Genomic DNA, 9,585 nt, shown 5'->3' with positions numbered 1-9,585 from the left:
GCAGACGGTATTTTTATTGATTTATTGTTCATTTTTGAAAAGGATTTGATCTTCTTAAATAGGGATGCATTTTAAAGAAACAGGACTGTGTGAAAGTCTCAGGCGCCGGATTTATTTTTTGAGTCCACATTTTTTGAATCGAAATTTATTTTCTGAATTTGAGTCAGGACAAAAATATATTTTTTATTAGATTAAAAAAAATTTACAGGAAAATGCTTTGGCGGAAGGAGAGAAAGCAGGATATTAAGACTGAAGAAACAGAGCATTTTTCAGACCAAAAAAAAAAAAACACCACAAATAATAATGAAGGCTCTTGGGTTTTGCTCCAAAAATCAGAAGCAAGTCAAGTCTGTTAAACTTATCAGATAATTTCCTGATAAAACTGTCCAAAATGTGCCTTGGACTAACATGTAAGGGGCAAAAGGTCATTAATTTGTTTTATTTATTACAGTTTACTTCTATTTATAGTATTTTCCTACTGTAATATCGAAAAGTCTAATTTCATTAGCTCTGAAGCAATCTTTGCTCGATAGCATTTCTCTCCATGTCCCGAAGACTTTTGGACTCTACTGTTTATAAAACCAAGGGGTCCGTGATTGTTTTAAATTGAGTTACAGTGGTGGAAATCACTATCGTATTTAGTTATTACGTAACCTGTTTACACACTGGTCACTTGAAAATGGCTGTACTGCTTTCAATGTCAGCTCGGACCTGGGTGGTCTGGAGTTTGCAGGAATCAAAAAGATCCGTGGCTCCAGTACATACCGAAAACAATATTTTATACAGTTAAATAATGAGCCAAATATTTGAACAGTCTTTATAAAATCTATAATGAAGATTATGGGGGGGGACACATTCAAGAACCCTGTTTCAGAGGCTCTAGAAAATATGGAACATTATCAGACCTTAAAGATCCTTCCTTTACATGATGTATGTCTCGAGGAGTTAAATAAGGACTTAAATTAGTCCAGATAGTGAATGGAAATTGACTTATATATATATATATATATATATATATATATATATATATATATATATATATATATATATATAATGGTGTTTGGAAATTGATGTAACCCAATATATCTTGAATAGCCGACAACAAATCGGCTCCAACGTGCAGAGTAGGAACACTAATCATTTTAATTCTAATTCTACTCTCAAGGCATCGCCATAAACACGTCATTAAAACCGTGTGGTTTATTTTGCACAATCTAGTGGCACCATGCACTCTCAGGGGAAAAAAATAGTACGAAACATTTCCTTGTCACTGATCACTTGAGGTGATTGTGAGATCCGACTACGCAGCCTGTAAAATAGCATCAAATGTAATTAACAACTTTAATCAACACATTTTTTGCATTATTTCCAGCTACCGTACATCAGGACACCCAAGAAGCAGCTTTCCAAAGTGAGAAACAAGAAACAAGTCTCACCTTGCAGGTCTGTCATTATAAACTGCTCACAGTGACATAACATCATTTTATTTCCAAAAAAAAAGTTTATTGATCTGCAAATGAAATGATGAAATGAATTGGTTCAATGTTTCGAAAGGTATAAACTGCTCTTCCACTGGTTCTTCTTTGGATGGGTATTATTATTATTATTATTATTATTATTACGCACCCTCTGGATTGCTATCTCATCTGCTGCTTGCTCTACAACAACAAAAATAGAATGCACAAGAATCAAAACTATACGAAATAATACGAAAAAGAAAAGAAAATGAGAGATTTAAAAAAAAAACAATATTAGATCATGGTTCTAAGTGTAAAGAGCTGTCGTGTGCTCCTGAGAACTCTTACAAAAAAAATTTTTTTAATCAATTATTTTTGATTTTATTGATTTATTTTTTTAAATTTTAGTGAAAAACACACAGACACACACACACACACTGCATATGGAGTATGCTGTAAGTTTTGTTTTTTTTTCCATGTGTGATGATGTGATTAATATGGGATCACACGCAAAGGTGCGTTTCTTGCCCGTGAAGTCAAGTAAATACGTGAAAAAGATGTGATAAAAAATGAACTGTGGAAGAAAATCAGATCTGAAAAAAAAGACGCAATAAAAATCATGAAAAAATTAAGGATTGCAAATGAAAAAGAAAAAATCTGGGGTAAAAAAAAATACATGTATTGTGTGTGGGGGGGGATGAACGTGAAGAAATAAAACAGATATGAAAAAAGAAATGAGCATGAGGGGATAAACGCGTGAAAGTAAAAGAATCGTGTAAAGATCATATGAGAAAGTAGAACACACGTGTGACGTGAAACAATGGTGAAAGAGAAGAATTGTCCAAGAAGCATGTATTATTATTATTATTATTATTATTATTATCATTATTATTATTATTATTATTATGTGGCATTCTTGTGACTTTTTTTTAGTTGTAGATCAAGCATTAATGTTCCTCAGAGCTGCCAGATGAGAACGAAACCAGCTGCTTTTGCTTCTTCAGTCAGCAAAGACAGAGGTGTATATTGTATATTTATTCATATCACTACCATTTAAACATTATCGATAGAGCATCCATACATGTGCATTTGACATTAAGTTTGACATTTATGACAATTTGACATTGAATTTTCCACAATGTGTGTTCTTGCACTAGTTATATTATATTTTCAAGCTTATTTGTGCACACACACACACGCACACACACACACACACACTGCACCACACACACAGGCCACATTCAATCAGCCTGGGTTCTGCATAACACTTATGGCGCACTCCAGATGTGCATGCTCTGTTCAGTGTGATGTCGTGCGCTTTATGACACTCCGACACACCGACTCTCTGACTCTCAATCTCATTCTCTGACTCGTTTAATCTGTTTTCATACCTCATAGAGGAGAGTTGAGGATTTGTTCATAGGGAGGAATGAACAGGGTGGCCTTGTTCAGGCATGAATATGGGGTTTGGCCAGCTATGCACATAGTCTTGTGTGTGTGTGTGTGTGTGTGTGTGTGTGTGTGTGTGTGTGTGTGTGTGTGTGTGAGAGAGAGAGAGAGAGAGAGAGAGAGAGAGAGAGATGGGCGCATACAAACTAATATGACTTCAAACAGATTTATAAGAATTTCCAATTCAGCATTTTATACTTTTTAATATAGCATCATTAAACCAGACTACTTGAAAAAAAAAAGAAATAAAGTCGATTATTAGAAACAAAATCATGATCAAAGCAAACTGTGTTCCATTTTAAATTGGTTCTTCTTCATACACTCGATGGCCACTTTACTAGGAACACCCACTCACCTGCTGTTTTCTGCAGTTATCTCATTATCCGATCCCTCGACAGCAGCACAATGCATCAGATACAAATCAAGAGCTTCGGTTAATGTTCACAATGTTCAAACATCAGAACGGGAAAAATTGTGATCTCAAAGTGTGACTTTCTTTCACTGTGGCGTGGCTGTTGGTTTGAGCCGGATGAGTATTTTCAGTGTTATAAACTGTTGATCTCCTGGTGCGAAAAATAAAAAACATCGACTGAGTGAGTGAGCAACAGTTCTGTGGGTGGAAACAAACGCCTTGTTGATAAGAAAGGTCAGAGGAAAATGGCCAGATTGGTTTGAGCTTTTTTGCTTTGCCAGGAAGGATATAGTCACTCACAGCAACTCTTTACAACCGTGGTGAGCAGAAAAGCATCTCAGCATGCAACAGCAGAAGACCAAACTGGGTTCCATGCCTGCAGCCAAGAACAAGAATCTTCGAGTCAACAACAAGTTGCTGTTAAAGTGGCTGGTGAGTGTATATCAGAACTGGATTGAAAGATTTTTTTCACCTGCTCACTCTCTATATATAGCTTTCTATCTTTAAGATCATGCTTTAAAATCATTCATTAAAAAAATGCATGAATAAAAATACTCATGGACATGAATGGACAACAAGTCCTTTGTTCTAACTTTCTCAAAGCATTTGTTCTGTTACTTTTTTTTTTAATGACTTGAAAATGTTATTCCTCAGTGTGGCTTCCCTGTGCTGTTTTAACTCTTTGGGTCTGGGTGCTTTGCCAGCGAAGCTCGGCAAGATTAGATTGATATTCTCTTCACTGCAACCAATAGTACATGATTCTTCTGCTTCTTCTTCTTCTTCTTCTTCTTTTTTCAGTGTCCCCCACGTGTGAATAAAATGAGTATGGGTTAATCAGGCAAAAAGACAGTTTGTAGTCGTCCACCAATTCAGAAGATCTCATGCGTCTACATCAGAAGCAACTGATTTGAGGATTTAAACCTGGCTTGTTTCAACATATTCTCATCTTTTGCAGTTGCTCTTCAAATACCAGGATGGAGAGCCACATTTTAAAAGGGGATAGAAATTTTGTGGCTCATAGCTTAAACTGCAGGCATTGCAGATGCATTTGTAGAAAGATATTAAACTATATAGGCTAATAATGGTGGATAGTTTTCATTGCACTTCTAGAGCTGCTTTCGGGCAATTTATAAAATTGCCAAAGACAATTTCTGACATTTCTACAAGCACACATGGAACCAGTGAAATTGATGGATTGGATCAAAGTAGTCCTGAAATGTATTTAAGTCACTGAAATGAAAACAAATGCAAACAAGTGTTGCCAGGCAAAACAAACCTCGCCCGGTAGCACTTATGATGCATATAAAGGAAGATATCGCGAAAAAAAATAGGTACCCTACGGGTACATGTGGCTACTGCTTATAAATAAAATTGTTTTCTGATACCATGTCCATGCAGTAAATATAGCATATATATTTTCTCTATGAGGCAGTTGCCACAAAAATGAAGCGTAATCCAAAAATGAACAATTTAAAAATCACAGAAGTAAAATATACCAAGTGTCTGTACTTTATATTATTCTACTCTTACCTCTTACAATTTCGAAACTGAAACCTCCAAACCGAGGCTGACATACACACGCTGTCACCATGACCCAAACTCTTATTTGCCAGAAATGGCCCGGTGCTAGAACTCACTGGAATGCACTTTCCCTCAGTAATAAGCATAAACATGTCTGAAAATGATTTCTTTAGTGTAGTCTATTTATTTCGAACAGTGAACCAAATTGTATACACTCACCGGTCATTTTAATCGGAACGTGTATGCGCATGCACAGTGCCCGATTGTTACACTTACATTCTTACAGCACGATGACGTAGTGGCTAGCGCCTCTATATGACGCAGTAGCCACAACAAAAACGATTTTGACCTTTTTGGTGACCTTGACCGGATGACCCTCAAAATGTTGCAGGTTCTATTTGAGACCAATGCCCATCTATCCTGAAAGTTTCATGAAGATTGGTCCAGCCGTTTTCCCGGAATATCGTGAACAAAGAAACAAAGAAACCCGACCGAAAACAATACCTCGCACCGCTTACTCCATCACGGGCAAGGTAATTAGAAGGCCACTTGTTAGAATGCATACCTCCGCCAAGCCACATACTGTATTATCAGCATCAAAATCAAATCACTTGAACCTAGGATAACACTAAAGCTGGACACCAAATTTCATCAAAACCTGTTCACTATTTTTTGAGTTACGTTGGGAACAGACAAAAAAAAAACACACTCTGTATCTATATACATGTCCAGATTTGCATCAAAATCGAGTAAATTATTCCTTGACCCATGGATCACCTTTCCTCAAAAATTCATCAAAATCCATTCACTACTTTTTGAGTTACGTTGGGAACAGTAAAACAAACAAACGCAGTTGGAAACTAACTTCCTCGTACAAAGTTGGCGGAGGTAAAAATACTGTGCATCATTCTCTGAGCTCGTGGTGGAGCAAATCAGGCAGGAGACTTTACATTTCATGTTGTACAGCTATGTTCTCATGTCTTTAACATCCAGCTGAAAAAACATGACTAAATCTCCCAACATCATTGCAACAACATAAAAAAAAGATAATTGAATCGTAGAAGGAGTATTGCATGACATTTTCTCCAGCAGTTATTATCATATTTGGATCCTTTGGATATTGAAAGGTTCTTTACATCCTAAAAGGGTTCTGCTTGGGCAACAAAACAATCTGGAACATGCTGGACAACCCTGTTCATAGATTTGCTCTTTTCTCCCATATGAACAGATGTTCAAGGAAAAGGCTATGATCCCCCCTAGTGGTTGAATAACAGTAGTGCACAAGATACCCTTGGGGTTGTCCACAAGGTACACATAAAATTTATGGTTTATGAGATCCATTGAAGGTGATGTAGTGGTTAGCACTGTCGCCTTACAGCAAGAAGGTCCTGGGTTCGAGCCCAGCGGCCGACAAGGGCCTTTCTGTGTGGAGTTTGCATGTTCTCCATGTGGGTGTGCTCCGGTTTCTCCCAAAGGCATGCAGGTTAGGCTAATTGGTGGCTCTAAATTGACTGTAGGTGTGAATATGAGTGTGAATGGTTGTCTGTCAGCCCTGCGATGACCTGGCGACTTGTCCAGGGTGTACCCTGCCTCTCGCCCATAGTCAGCTGGGATAGGCTCCAGCTTGCCTGCGACCCTGTAGAACAGGATAAGCGGCTACAGATGACGGATGGACATCAATCAGAATGTAGTTTCGGTGTAGTTAGGCTACTTTATCCATGTAGTTTGTAATGTAACTAGTGAGCAATACCTCACTAAACTTTTCACATTTTGACGCACATTGCCTATTTATATTATTTAAAGCATCATCATCATCAGTTTTTCTTTGGCTAATCAGACACAAGGCATGCCACCACTCTTGCCGGAGCGGTTGGGAGTTAGGTGCCTTGCTCAAGAGCACTTAAGCCAGTCCTGCTGGTCCAGGGAATCAAACCAGCAACCTTTTGGTCCCAAAGCTGTTTCTCTAACCATTAGGCTATGGCTTCCCCCAATTTATTTAAAGCAACAACATATAAAGCAAGATTTGGACGTGATCTATGTGTGCAAATGCAAGACATTGACCTCACTATTTCTAATCAGATTTATTATTATATTTACTCGACTTCAGGTTAAATAATCTTTCCTGACATCATGATGGTGTGTTCCTCGTCCCAGACTTGCTTTGAGAGCGAGACAAACAGAGAAAGAGAGAGACTAAGAAAGGAAGACATTAAAACTTGGGCTTTCGATTGTACACCTTTCTGGACACAAGCTTCAGAATCTTAAAGGGCCACGATGACTCAACCAAGGAAGAAGTGGACAAGGGGAAGTTTGAAGGACAGGAATGAAACAGAGTAAGGGACAAAACAGGGCCATGTTGTAATTCCACCAACAGGGGGCAGCAGTGTATAACATGAGAACCCCTCAACTGTGCAGTGTGCCTGCTTGTCTGAGTGAAATTTGAAATGTAACAACAACAAAAAAATGTTTTTAAAACTGAAGTTCACTACATTCCTGCACTTTACCAAGGCCACATTCAGAACTTCCAACATTTTAACCCTCTGTGGGACTGAAAACCGTAGGGTCTTGATTTTCCATGTGTGAATAATGTGATTATGGGTTAATCAGACAAAAAGGCAGCTTGGGTCTTCCTGCAAAACCACTCAGTGATGAATCATCAACCAACTCAGCCTCCACAAAAGATACCATATGTGTCTGTTCTTGTAATATAGTCTTCTGATTGTAGATTTTAGTTGTTGGTTTTTGTTTTAAATTATTATTATTATTTCTATCGGGTTTTTTTTTTTCAAACAAAATTTGAGAGTCTTTCTGCCTGGAAAAGCAATCAACACTTCCAGAGAAAGCCAGCACAGCTGGGAGTGTATGTGGGTGGATGTGATTCATGGTGTATAAAATCACACAGCCAAACTTTGCAAAGAATACACCCAGTTTAATACAGCTTACACATATTTTTTTTTTATAAATGTTAGACATTATACATATACTTTATCTTACATTACAGGCTAGTGGTGCTCATTTTTACTGAGGGGTCTGACCATGGAGTCTGCTATCTCCTCCTGTTTCGTTTGCTCTCCAGTCTTATTCCACTGGTCAGTACTTTGGTGGTTTTGGGGTTTTTTCCTTTTTTTTTTATCTGAAAAATGTGCAAAACCCACTAACCAGCTAGAGCTAGTCATATTCTGTGTGCTGTCTTGTTTCAGTTCATTACTTACAGATGTAAACATGAACTACCCTTACAAAAAAAGAGGTTTATTCAAGTGTGCTTCTAGTATACTTCTTTTAAACTAAAAATAAGAGAGTATGCTTTCAGTTTACTTTTTATTTACTTATCAGAGATATACTTAATAAAGTTATACATAATAAAATTGTAATAAAGTATTAAAATATTTGTGCCTTATAGACAGCATTCTTGACTCTTTGGGATGTCCGTGGTTCCATATAAGGACTATTATTATTATTATTATTATTATTATTATTATTATTATTATTATTATTATTTCTCCTGAGTGGCCCTAGTGAAAAATAAATGTGCTAAGTGTACTAAAATTTAGCATACTTTTGTGCACTTGAAGCCACACTAATCATCAATATACTTCAAGTGTGTTTATGATTAGTTAACTTGAGGCATGCTATTTTGGAACAACTAATTTTGTACTAAATATATTTTAATTGTAATTAAATTGTAGAAAAGTGCAACTTGAAGTGTATTTAGTGTACTTTTATGTGCTAAATTACACATAACTTTCACTTAAAGTATATTTTAGTATAATATATTTCTATAAAGTGTAATATAGTATAATTATTTTAAAGTGTGTTAAAAGTGTTAGTGTGAAAACGTGATGTTAGTATACTTTTTTATATATTTACAAAAAGTACAATTTGTGTAAGTACATTTTCAATATACTATTGAAAATATGAATATACTTTAAATACAATAAAGTACATTTATTTTTCACCAGGGGGGATAATTCATTTTTTTAAAATTATTATTTCTTTTTCTTTACAGCTTGGATGTCAATTTCAGTTCTCATTGCCTTGTTTTTATACTTTGGCATTTAATACAATGTTGCTTTAAATTTTGATTTTTAAATTAAATGAATTTGTTGTTAATCCTGAGTATCTGTTGTGATTTTGTGAATTCTTACCTTTATAACTTCATTATAACTTGAGATACAAAACACTTTTGTCTACTGGTAGTGTGCATGAGGTAAGGGTTAGGGCTAGAAAACTCAGAGTATACCTTGAAGGGTAAGTGCAGTATACTTCAAAACTAAAAAGTGGACTAGATGTATATAACCAGTAACTAATAGTATATTTCCAATATGCTATAAACTATACTTTTATAAACTAAAAAGTGGACTAGAAGTGTGTAATGAGTAAACCAATAGTATCTTTCCAGAAAACTACAAAGTATACTTTAGCAAACTAAAAAGTGGACTAGAAGTATCAAACAAGTAAACTCATAGTATATTTCCAGTATACTATGAAGTATGCTTTTGTAAATTAAAGAGTGGACTACAAGTATAGAACTAGTAAACTATTCGTATATAAGTTTACTTGTGGTATACTTGCAGTACAAAATAAAAAGTGTTCGTTGTATACTCAAAGTTTACTTCTCTTAGACTTAAAGTATACTTTTTATAAACTAAAAGTGGGCCAATTTAGTCCCAAGAAGTATTAGATTAGTTTACTTACAAGTACAACCCCGATTCCAAAAAAGTTGGGACAAAGTACAAATTGTAAATA

The sequence above is a fragment of the Neoarius graeffei genome, chromosome 20 (genome assembly GCF_027579695.1).
Source record: "Neoarius graeffei isolate fNeoGra1 chromosome 20, fNeoGra1.pri, whole genome shotgun sequence".
In the NCBI taxonomy this organism is placed as follows: Eukaryota; Metazoa; Chordata; class Actinopteri; order Siluriformes; family Ariidae; genus Neoarius; species Neoarius graeffei.
Note: the sequence above shows the minus strand (reverse complement) of the source record.